We start from the raw sequence: 13,439 nt of genomic DNA, 5'->3' as shown, positions 1-13,439 counted from the left end.
GTTAGACACCCCTTGCACCATAAGGGGTGGGACAGCAGCACAGGGTATTCCAGGAGACAGCATAACTCCAGAATGCCTAGACCAATTTACAACAAACTTGGTATACACATGACTTACAAGCTAGGAACAAACACTGTAGGGGTAAGACACCCTTAGCACACATAGGGTTGAGGCAGCACAGAGTTTTTCAGCAGACAGCATAACTCTGGAATGCCTGGAGCAATTTACACCAAACTTGCTACACATATTACTTATAGGCCCTCATTCCGAGTTGTTCGCTCGCAAGGCGAATGTAGCAGAGTTACACACGCTAAGCCGCCGCCTACTGGGAGTGAATCTTAGCTTCTTAAAATTGCGACCGACGTAGGCGCAATATTGCGATTACAACCGAGATAGCAGTTTCTGAGTAGCTTCAGACTTACTCTGCCTGTGCGATCAGTTCAGTGCTTTTCGTTCCTGGCTGACGTCATAAACACACCCAGCGTTCGCCCAGGCACTCCCACCGTTTCTCCGGCCACTCCTGCGTTTTTTCCGGAAACGGTAGCGTTTCCAGCCACACGCCCCTAAAACGCCGTGCATCCACCCAGTAACACCCATTTCCTGTCAATCACAAAGCGAACGTCGGAGCGATGAAAATGCCGTGAGTAAACTTACTTTCTTCATAGTAAAGTTACTTGGCGCAGTCGCAGTGCGAACATTGCGCATGCGTACTAAGAGAATTCTCACTGCGATGCGATGAAAAACTCCGAGCGAACAACTCGGAATGAGGGCCATAGTCTGGAAACAAACACTATGGGGGTAACACACCACTAGCACCCATAGGGGTGGGCCAGCAGCACAGACTACAGTATATCAGGACATGCATGATACGTCAGTGATGACAGGGCTGCATGTGACAGGGGCAGTGACATGATGTGAGGAGGGGAATGGAGGTAGCACGTACCCACACACTGGCCCCTTATTCCGAGTTGTTCGCTCGTTGCCGAGTTTCGCTATATTGCGATTAGTCGCTTACTGCGCATGCGCAAGGTTCGCAGAGCGCATGCGGTTAGTTATTTTACTCAAAAGTTAGGTATTTTACTCACGGCATTACAAGGATTTTTCTTCGTTCTGGTGATCGAAGTGTGATTGACAGGAAGCGGGTGTTTCTGGACAGAAACTGGCCGTTTTATGGATGTGTGCGGAAAAACGCTGCCGTTTCTGGGAAAAACGCGGGAGTGGCTGGAGAAACGGGGGAGTGTCTGGGCGAACGCTGGGTGTGTTTGTGACGTCAAACCAGGAACGAAACTGACTGAACTGATCGCAGTGGCAGAGTTAGACTCGAGCTACTCAGAAACTGCAAAGAAATTTCTATTCGCAATTATGCGAATCTTTCGTTCGCAATTCTGCTATGCTAAGATTCACTACCAGTAGGCGCGGCTTAGCGTGTGCAATGCTGCTAAAAGCAACTAGAGAGCGAACAACTCGGAATGAGGGCCACTGAGAGTTATATAGTGGAAGTAGCATGGTCCCCCAGCAGCACAGAGTATATCAGGAGATACATAATGCGCTGTGCTATTTTTAAATTGGGTATTCATTTTCTTGATGTGTATAACATTTTACGTGCTTTTTTATACTATGTTATTTATACAGTGTGTTTAATATTTAAATTAATTTTTGTAAACAAACATTCTTAAAATCCCGGTCAACGCCGAGTACTCCAGCTAGTAATATATATATAATCCTAAAATGAATGTTTTAATATATCAATATTTATATTAATCGAATAAACATTATGGTTAGTGGACAATTAAATAATGTTTTCTTTGCTGCTATTTTAGCATTTTATGTATGATCTTCTTGCGCATTATTCATCGAAATTTATATTTTAATACTTTTTTTAATTACAAGAATTAGAAACTAGAGTTTTCAAAACTGAAATATTGGCTCAAATGTATTCATTTTGGGTAAGCATAGAGAGTCTACATGTTAACCCTTTAAAAACACACTGCTAAAGAAAACAGTCAATAAAGTGTTATCTGACACTTTAGGACTAAACACATTTCATCACTTTCCCAGCTACAGATCATGCGGCGAGTGGTATCTGCAAGAGGATGAAACAAAATATATTAAATTTCCTTGGAATTTCAGGTTGTATGAGTAAAAGAGCTGCAAGGCAAGTATTTATAATAATGGATTTGCCAAATGAAAACAAGGCTTATCTCCCTGGAGAAAGCTGGCTGACAGGATAGCACACCAGTTGGCGGTTTCCTCGAGCGGCATTGTCGCATCACACATGTGCAATGCACCGAAATCCCAAACTTGGCCTTTAGTGTCTAAAATAAATTGAGTGGATGTGTGTGTATGTATTTATATATATATATATATATATATATATATATATATACACGAGAATTCCACGTGGTGGAGGGTTCTCTCACTGGGGTATATTTACTAAGCTCCCGATTTTGACCGAGATGCCGTTTTTTCTTCAAAGTGTCATCTCGGTTAATCTCGGTCATTTACTAAACACTAATCACGGCAGTGATGAGGGCATTCGTAATTTTTTGCAAGTTCAGGTAAAAAATTACGAATGAATACACCATCGGTCAAAACGCGGCTGTTTAAGTATGAATCTCGGTCATTTACTAAGAAGTGCAAAGCCAAAAAAGAACAAACACTGCCGTGAAAAATTTCAACTCGTAAAAAAGTGCTAAAAAAAAACAGAACTTTTTTTTAAATTCGTGATTGGATAGGCATGCACGGATCCATGAGATCCGTGCATGTATATCAGTGGGAAGGGGTGGGAAAGTGCTTATTTTTTTAAAAAAAATTGCGTGGGGTCCCCCCTCCTAAGCATAACCAGCCTCGGGCTCTTTGAGCCGATCCTGGTTGCAGAAATATGGTGAAAAAAATGACAGGGGTTCCCCCATATTTAAGCAACCAGCATCGGGCTCTGCGCCTGGTCCTGGTCCCAAAAATACGGGGGACAAAAAGAGTAGGGGTCCCCCGTATTTTTAAAACCAGCACCGGGCTCCACTAGCTGGACAGATAATGCCACAGCCGGGGGTCACTTTTATACAGCGCCCTGCGGCCGTGGCATCAAAAATCCAACTAGTCACCCCTGGCCGGGGTACCCTGGGGGAGTGGGAACCCCTTCAATCAAGGGGTCCCCCCCCCCCAGCCACCCAAGGGCCAGGGGTGAAGCCCGAGGCTGTCCCCCCCCATCCAATGGGCTGCGGATGGGAGGGCTGATAGCCTTTGTTGTAAAATAAAAGATATTGTTTTTAGTAGCAGTACTACAAGTCCCAGCAAGCCTCCCCCGCATGCTGGTACTTGGAGAACCACAAGTACCAGCATGTGGCGGAAAAACGGGCCCGCTGGTACCTGTAGTACTACCACTAAAAAAATACCCAAAAAAACACAAGACACACACACCGTGAAAGTATAATTTTATTACATACATACACACATACATACATACTTACCTTATGTTCCCACGCAGGTCGGTCCTCTTCTCCAGTAGAATCCAAGGGGTACCTGTTGAATAAATTCTACTCACGAGATCCAGGGGTCCAGGCTCCTCGGCAAATCCAGGGATAATCCACGTACTTGAATAAAACAAAAAAACGGTTGCCCGACCACGAACTGAAAGGTGACCCATGTTTGCACATGGGTCACCTTCCCACGAATGCCAGAAACCCACTTTGCCTTCTGGCTAAGTGGGTTTCTTCAGCCAATCAGGGAGTGCCACGTTGTAGCACTCTCCTGATCAGCTGTGTGCTCCTGTCCTCACTGACAGGCAGCACGCGGCAGTGTTACAATGTAGCGCCTATGCGCTACATTGTAACCAATGATGGGAACTTTCTGCTCAGCGGTGACGTCACTTTAGGTCAACCGCAGGGCAGAAAGTTCCCATCATTGGTTACAATGTAGCGCATAGGCGCTACATTGTAACACTGCCGTGTGCCGCCTGTCAGTGAGGACAGCAGCACACAGCTGATCAGGAGAGTGCTACAACGTGGCACTCCCTGATTGGCTGAAGAAACCCACTTAGCCAGAAGGCAAAGTGGGTTTCTGGCATTCGTGGGAAGGTGACCCATGTGCAAACATGGGTCACCTTTCAGTTCGTGGTCGGGCAACCGTTTTTTTGTTTTATTCAAGTACGTGGATTATCCCTGGATTTGCCGAGGAGCCTGGACCCCTGGATCTCGTGAGTAGAATTTATTCAACAGGTACCCCTTGGATTCTACTGGAGAAGAGGACCGACCTGCGTGGGAACATAAGGTAAGTATGTATGTATGTGTGTATGTATGTAATAAAATTATACTTTCACGGTGTGTGTGTCTTGTGTTTTTTTGGGTATTTTTTTAGTGGTAGTACTACAGGTACCAGCGGGCCCGTTTTTCCGCCACATGCTGGTACTTGTGGTTCTCCAAGTACCAGCATGCGGGGGAGGCTTGCTGGGACTTGTAGTACTGCTACTAAAAACAATATCTTTTATTTTACAACAAAGGCTATCAGCCCTCCCATCCGCAGCCCATTGGATGGGGGGGGACAGCCTCGGGCTTCACCCCTGGCCCTTGGGTGGCTGGGGGGGGGGACCCCTTGATTGAAGGGGTTCCCACTCCCCCAGGGTACCCCGGCCAGGGGTGACTAGTTGGATTTTTGATGCCACGGCCGCAGGGCGCTGTATAAAAGTGACCCCCGGCTGTGGCATTATCTGTCCAGCTAGTGGAGCCCGGTGCTGGTTTTAAAAATACGGGGGACCCCTACTCTTTTTGTCCCCCGTATTTTTGGGACCAGGACCAGGCGCAGAGCCCGATGCTGGTTGCTTAAATATGGGGGAACCCCTGTCATTTTTTTCCCCATATTTCTGCAACCAGGATCGGCTCAAAGAGCCCGAGGCTGGTTATGCTTAGGAGGGGGGACCCCACGCATTTTTTTTGGGGATTTTACATTGTTTAATTAAAAATAAAAAATAAAAAGAACCCCAGCACGGATCACACAGATCCGGCCGAGATTGATTGTAAAAAAAAACGGCAGTGTTTTGCTAATCACTGCCGTAAAATTAGGTAAAAAAAACCGAATGACATCGACATCGGAAGAAAAGAAAAACACGAATACGACAGCTTAGTAAATCCATCGTAATAAATTCAAAAAGTTGCAGTTTTACACTGTCGATGTCATTCGTGATTGAACTTTGACCTATTTTCGGAAATTACGAATGTTAGTAAATGTACCCCACTGTGTATAAAGTCCACACATTTCTTCAGTAGAAAATTTTTATTGTAGCCTCAAAGGTTTCGACGTTTCAATCCAAAAACCAGGATCTTTTTCAAGAAGGGCCATACATGAATCATCAAATCCAATCATAACATAATGAAGCCGAATAATTATAAGTGTATCTAGAAAAAATAGAACATAAACATGGCTGAGCCTCCCAGGTCCCAATATATAACAATATTAGCGACAATGCTTGTATCAACATAAACTACTACATAATACTAGTGATGTGCACCGGACATTTTTCTGGTTTTGTGTTTTGGTTTTGGATTCGGTTCCGCGGCCGTGTTTTGGATTCGGACGCGTTTTGGCAAAACCTCCATGAAAATTTTTTGTCGGATTCGGGTGTGTTTTGGATTCGGGTGTTTTTTTTTCAAAAAAACCTCAAAAACAGCTTAAATCATAGAATTTGGGGGTCATTCTGATCCCATAGTATTATTAACCTCAATAACCATAATTTACACTCATTTTCAGTCTATTCTGAACACCTCACACCTCACAATATTATTTTTAGTCCTAAAATTTGCACCGAGGTTGCTGGATGGCTAAGCTAAGCAACACAAGTGGCCGACACAAACACCTGGCCCATCTAGGAGTGGCACTGCAGTGTCAGGCAGGATGGCACTTCAAAAAAATAGTCCCCAAACAGCACATGATGCAAAGAAAAAAAGAGGCGCACCAATGTCGCTGTGTGACTAAGCTAAGTGACCCAAGTGGCCGACACAAACACCTGGCCCATCTAGGAGTGGCACTGCAGTGTCAGGCAGGATGGCACTTCAAAAAAATAGTCCCCAAACAGCACATGATGCAAAGAAAAAAAGAGGCGCACCAAGGTCGCTGTGTGACTAAGCTAAGCGACACAAGTGGCCGACACAAACACCTGGCCCATCTAGGAGTGGCACTGCAGTGTCAGGCAGGATGGCACTTCAAAAACATAGTCCTCAAACAGCACATGATGCAAAGAAAAATGAAAGAAAGAAGAGGTGCAAGATGGAATTGTCCTTGAGCCCTCCCACCCACCCTTATGTTGTATAAACAGGACATGCACACTTTAACGAACCCATCATTTCAGCGACAGGGTCTGCCACACAACTGTGACTGAAATGACTGGTTGGTTTGGGCCCCCACCAAAAAAAGAAGCAATCAATCTCTCCTTGCACAAACTGGCTCTACAGAGGCAAGATGTCCACCTCATCATCATCCTCCTATTCCTCACCCCTTTCACTGTGTACATCCCCCTCCTCACAGATTATTAATTCGTCCCCACTGGAATCCACCATCTCAGGTCCCTGTGTACTTTCTGGAGGCAATTGCTGCTGGTGAATGTCTCCACAGAGGAATTGATTCATTTTGATGAACATCATCTTCTCCACATTTTCTGGAAGTAACCTCGTACGCCGATTGCTGACAAGGTGAGCGGCTGCACTAAACACTCTTTCGGAGTACACACTGGAGGGAGGGCAACTTAGGTAGAATAAAACCAGTTTGTGCAAGGGCCTCCAAATTGCCTCTTTTTCCTGCAAGTATACGTACGGACTGTCTGACGTGCCTACTTGGATGCGGTCACTCATATAATCCTCCACCATTCTTTCAATGGTGAGAGAATCATATGCAGTACAGTAGACGACATGTCAGTAATCGTTGGCAGGTCCTTTAGTCCGGACCAGATGTCAGCACTCGCTCCAGACTGCCCTGCATCACCGCCAGCGGGTGGGCTCAGATTTCTTAGCCTTTTCCTCGCACCCCCAGTTGCGGGAGAATGTGAAGGAGGAGATGTTGACGGGTCACGTTCCGCTTGACTTGACAGTTTTTTCACCAGCAGGTCTTTGAACCTCTGCAGACTTGTGTCTGCCGGAAAGAGAGATACAACGTAGGTTTTAAATCTAGGATCGAGCACGGTGGCCAAAATGTAGTGCTCTGATTTCAACAGATTGACCACCCGTGAATCCTGGTTAAGCGAATTAAGGGCTCCATCCACAAGTCCCACATGCCTAGCGGAATCGGTCTGTTTTAGCTCCTCCTTCAATGTCTCCAGCTTCTTCTGCAAAACCTTGCACAACGTTGAAATCATTCTCCACTGCGCTTGAGTCAGGTGCATTCCCCCTCCTTTGCCTATATCGTGGGCAGATGTATAGGCTTGAATGGCCTTTTGCTGCTCCTCCATCCTCTGAAGCATATAGAGGGTTGAATTCCACCTCGTTACCACCTCTTGCTTCAGATGACGGCAGGGCAGATTCAGGAATGTTTGGTGGTGCTCCAGTCTTCGGCACGCGGTGGCTGAATGCCGAAAGTGGCCCGCAATTCTTCGGGCCACCGACAGCATCTCTTGCACGCCCCTTGTCGTTTTTTAAATAATTCTGCACCACCAAATTCAATGAATGTGCAAAACATGGGACGTGCTGGAATTTGCCCAGATGTAATGCACGCACAATATTGGTTGCTTGTCCGATGTCACAAATCCCCTGGAGAGTCCAATTGGGGTAAGCAATTCTGCGATGATGTTCCTCAGTTTCCGTAAGAGGTTGTCAGCTGTGTGCCTCTTCTGGAAAGCGGTGATACAAAGCGTAGCCTGCCTAGGAACGAGTTGGCGTTTGCGAGATGCTGCTACTGGTGCCACCGCTGCTGTTCTTGCTGCGGGAGGCAATACATCTACCCAGTGGGCTGTCACAGTCATATAGTCCTGAGTCTGCCCTGCTCCACTTGTCCACATGTCCGTGGTTAAGTGGACATTGGGTACAACTGCATTTTGTAGGACACTGGTGACTCTTTTTCTGAGGTCTGTGTACATTTTCGGTATCGCCTGCCTAGAGAAATGAAACCTAGATGGTATTTTGTACCGGGGACACAGTACCTCAATCAAGTCTCTAGTTGCCTCTGAATTAACGCTGGATACCGGAACCACGTTTCTCACAGCCCAGGCTGCCAAGGCCTGAGTTATCCGCTTTGCAGCAGGATGACTGCTGTGATATTTCATCTTCCTCGCAAAGGACTGTTGGGCAGTCAATTGCTTACTGGAAGTAGTACAAGTGGTCTTCTGACTTCCCCTCAGGGATGACGATCGACTCCCAGCAGCAACAACAGCAGCGCCAGCAGCAGTGGGCGTTACACTCAAGGATGCATCGGAGGAATCCCAGGCAGGAGAGGACTCGTCAGACTTGCCAGTGACATGGCCTGTGTAAGGAGGAAATTGACACTGAGGGAGTTGGTGGTGTGGTTTGCAGGAGCTTGGTTACAAGAGGAAGGGATTTAGTTGTCAGTGGACTCCTTCCGCTGTCACCCAAAGTTTTTGAACTTGTCACTGACTTCTAATGAATGCGGTCCAGGTGACGTATAAGGGAGGATGTTCCTAGGTGGTTAACGTCCTTACCCCTATTTGTTACAGCTTGACAAAGGCAACACACGGCTTGACACCTGTTGTCCGCATTTGTGTTGAAATAATTCCACACCGAAGAGCTGATTTTTTTTGTATTTTGACCAGGCATGTCAATGGCAATATTCGTCCCACAGACAACAGGTGTCTCCCTGGGTGCCTGACTTAAACAAACCACCTCACCATCAGAATCCTCCTTGTCAATTTCATCCCCAGCACCAGCAACACCCATATCCTCATCCTGGTGTACTTCAACAGTGACATCTTCAATTTGACTATCAGGAACTGGACTGCGGGTGCTCCTTCCAGCACTTGCAGGGGGCGTGCAAATGGTGGAAGGCTTAAGCTCTTCCCGTCCAGTGTTGGGAAGGTCAGGCATCGCAACCGACACAATTGGACTCTCCTTGGGGATTTGTGATTTAGAAGAACGCACAGTTCTTTGTTGTGCTTTTGCCAGCTTAATTCTTTTCATTTTTCTAGCGAGAGGATGAGTGCTTCCATCCTCATGTGAATCTGAACCACTAGCCATGAACATAGGCCAGGGCCTCAGCCGTTCCTTTCCACTCCGTGTCGTAAATGGCATATTGGCAAGTTTACGCTTCTCATCAGACGCTTTCAATTTTGATTTTTGGGTCATTTTACTGAACTTTTGTTTTTTGGATTTTACATGCTCTCTACTATGACATTGGGCATCGGCCTTGGCAGACGACGTTGATGGCATTTCATCGTCTCGGCCATGGCAGCATCTTCAGCACGAGGTGGAAGTGGATCTTGATCTTTCCCTATTTTAACCTCCACATTTTTGTCCTCCGTTTTTTAATGTGTTGAATTATATGTCAGTAATATATCAATAGCAATGGCCTACTACTATATATACTGCGCACAACTGAAATGCACCACAGGTATGGATGGATAGTATACTTGATGACACAGAGGTAGGTACAGCAGTGGCCTACTGTACCATAATGCTGTATATTATATACTGGTGGTCAGCAAACTGTGCAAAACTGAAATGCACCACAGATATGGATGGATAGTATACTTGACGACACAGAGGTAGGTACAGCAGTGGCCTACTGTACCGTAATGCTATATATTATATACTGGTGGTCAGCAAATTGTGCAAAACTGAAATGCACCACAGGTATGGATGGATAGTATACTTGACTACACAGAGGTAGGTACAGCAGTGGCCTACTGTACCGTACTGCTATATATTATATACTGGTCGTCAGCAAATTGTGCAAAACTGAAATGCACCACAGGTATGGATGGATAGTATACTTGACTACACAGAGGTAGGTACAGCAGTGGCCTACTGTACTGTACTGCTATATATTATATACTGCTGGTCAGCTAATTGTGCAAAACTGAAATGCACCACAGGTATGGATGGATAGTATACTTGACGACACAGAGGTAGGTACAGCAGTGGCCTACTGTACTGTACTGCTTTATATTATATACTGGTGGTCAGCAAACTGTGCAAAACTGAAATGCACCACAGGTATGGATGGATAGTATACTTGATGACACAGAGGTAGGTACAGCAGTGGCCTACTGTACCCTACTGCTATATATTATATACTGGTGGTCAGCAAACTGTGCAAAACTGAAATGCACCAAAGGTATGGATGGATAGTGTTCTTGACGACTGTCAAAGTCGAAAAATATTGTAATGCATATGCCTTGTACTAACCCCATGCACATGCCCGCTGCGCGTGCACTCGCTCTGCCGTGCGAGCGCATATACGCAATTTGCGTAACGGAGCTTTGAACGGCCATGCGCCTTAGCATGTGGTATGCGCATTTACGGTAGAGTTTGTGAATGCATAGAGGGTTATTAGAACATTACATATTTAACCCAAATAGTGTACATTTTAGATATAGTTCCCCTAGACCATGTCAGCGAGTATTACTAGTTTAAACAGTTCCTGGACAGAGAGATTCGCCTTTGCATGATAGGAAGGGTCAGATAGAGGTTAGAGGGTGATGTCTGGTATCCGGCTGTAGGGTATTTTGAGGGTAACATTCCGGTGTTAGTTAGAGAAAGATCACTTATTCCTGCATATAGTTATGTACAAAAGTAGAATATGAACATTAACTGTATTTACTGTATTTTGTGTATGCGGCGGGAATCCAGAGGATACCACCCACAAGAGCAGTTGGGGAAAGACATTGCCCACCCTTTCAAATCCACCTATGACCTCTTCTGTAATGTAGAGACACATCCCTGTGTCCAATGGACAATGAGATTACAGTGACCATTGTATTGTGTATGCATGTTGTGTATAAAAAGACCATTGTTGCCTGGCCGGTCAGAAGACTCTGAACGCTATCTGTTTGACCAGCGGAGGACCGAGCCGGGTTGCGCTTGCGAACATTCTCACGTATGTACATTCTCTGTAGCCATTATTCTGTTTAGATTTACTTGTTAGCCTGTAGTGTATGATTTGTACTGTTTACCTTTTGGAATTAATCCACTGAGGCCTTAGAACCCTGTGGTTGCAACTACAAATCAGTGTTGTGTTTTCACTTTCCTGCATGGGTTTAAAGTGTATTTATCTGTATAAGGTGTATTTGTATTGATAAGGTGTACGCACTGCGGGTACTTTATACCGTAAGTGCTACTTAAGGTTTAAGAGATAACATTGTTGCAGTACTTTGCTGCTAAGGGTTCAGAGTATAATCATATCATTACATCGTATCATTAACAAGGTGTAAAGGTTATCGATTGTGTGTGCGCATGCTGAGCGTACTCTGTACACTCAGCGCGGCGTGTGTACGCCAAGTGCGTACCACGTGCAGGACTCTGTACGCAAATAGCGTACAAAGTACGTAGCATGTGTATTCAGTCTAGCGGCCATAGCGGCTCCACGGTAAAAGTGTATTTAGAGGTACAGCTTTGCGATCTAAGATAATATCGACATTATCAATTGGGAGCTCGTCCGGTTCCTTCTCATAACCGCAGCCTAGCAGAGTTTTCGCAGACTTTATCTATCAGCAAAGGGCGGAAAGGTATCCCCGGAAGCCTTCTCTTGGTTGGTGGATACACTAGTGCTGATTAGATAAGCGTCTGCCTTGCATGGTTTGAAGGGATGCTGGAGGGATCCGTAAGGTAAGAATGCAAAAGCTAATTTTTTTAAATCTGTGAAATTTCTGTTTTGGCGCCAATTGCACACGCAACACACGCATACACCTGTATTTTGTACTTTGCATATCTGCTCGCATGTTTGCCATAAGCATTGATTACTAGATTCATTTTGACCTGTACTGAGAAAATTTGTTGCTATTTAGTTAAAATATAGAGTTAATAGTTAAGGAAGTAAGTGTAAGATGCACACGCAGCCTGGCCTAGTTGTAAAGGTTTATACAGTAGAAACTGTGTGTGTGTTAAGTAAGTGATTATAGTTAAATATCGCTTACATTTATAGAAGTGTGGGATTTGTAGTACTGCGGACGTACGGCCTTTGTACACGTGTCTCGGACAACGTTCGGGACTGCGTACGCAACGTAAAGGCCTACACACGTGGCGTGTTTACGCAACGTGCGTACAGGTACGCCCACTTAATACAAATCACACAATAGCCTTGTTTCAGTTTAGGCGATACGGTAGCCACGCGATAATAGCACAAATTGATCAGTTCCCAATATTTAGTTTAAATATCTTTCTTACTGTATCACCTCTGGAATTATTCTGTTTTATCTGAATGAAAGTTAATTTTCTGTACAGAAAAACCAAAGTGTATATGAGTGAACGAGCGTGAGTGTGCAAACAATAAAGGTTTTGTGGACCCAGGGAATTCGGGATCCCGTAGGAGACCACACCAGGTGAGTGGACACTTGGTGGCGTGAGATTGGCTTGATTGATTAAGGTATAAAGGAGCAATTAGTATATAAGCAGACCAAGAGGTCAGCGAAGTCAGAAAACCGCTGACAAAGTCACGCGAACCTCTGAATACCGCGGCCTAAAAAGGTCTGCAAGGTTTTGTGTAGAGCGCAGCCCCGGGGGTTGGCGTAGTACCCATATAGGCCCATTCAGATACGCTCCGGCTGAGGTTTCGCAGCCTGAAAAACGATTCCATTGGTTGTACGGCGAATAAGTAACAGTTACCTATACGCTGTGCGATTGTACCGCGCGTTCGTGAGTGCAATACTTAGCCCACTGCGATACCCTTTTACGAGTTGTGCTTAAAATCGCGGGCTCATTGGTGCTAAGTGTAGTACACGCAATGTGATTTGTGTAGCAATTTTTTTGTTTTAAGGGAGCTTCGCTGGTCACTCAGGAAATCTCCAACAACCAATATTTACTGGGAAGGGTAAGTCACTCCCACACACTCTCAGTAAATAGAGGTTACACAGGGGCCCGAGGTTGGGTACGACCGGTGCTGAAGACAGTGCTTAGGTGTATTGGCCAACGTGGGCGTGAGTGGGTAAGAGCGCTCTGAGAACTTTCACCGTTGCCTTACCACTGAGTATTTTGTTTTTTTGTAGGAATTAGCTGAGAAGGCAATACCTGCAAAAGATGGGGGCCAGTTGCTCAAGTAAGGGACGATCAACCAGGGTTCAGGTTGATATTCCGTGGCCCAAGGGGTCGGCGAGGTACATAATGTGTGAGAAATATGGCTCACACACAGAGGTTTTATGCAATGAATGGGAACGTATGACTGCGGAAGACAGGGAACCATTACCTAAGGTAGGCAGTTTTAATCCAGAGGTGTTGCAGAATTTAAGGATTAGGATATGTCTGTTAAAATCCCGAAAAGAAAGGATCAGACATGCAAACTGTTTACATTTATGGCAA

Source organism: Pseudophryne corroboree, chromosome 10 (genome assembly GCF_028390025.1).
Source record: "Pseudophryne corroboree isolate aPseCor3 chromosome 10, aPseCor3.hap2, whole genome shotgun sequence".
Lineage (NCBI taxonomy): Eukaryota > Metazoa > Chordata > Amphibia > Anura > Myobatrachidae > Pseudophryne > Pseudophryne corroboree.
Note: the sequence above shows the minus strand (reverse complement) of the source record.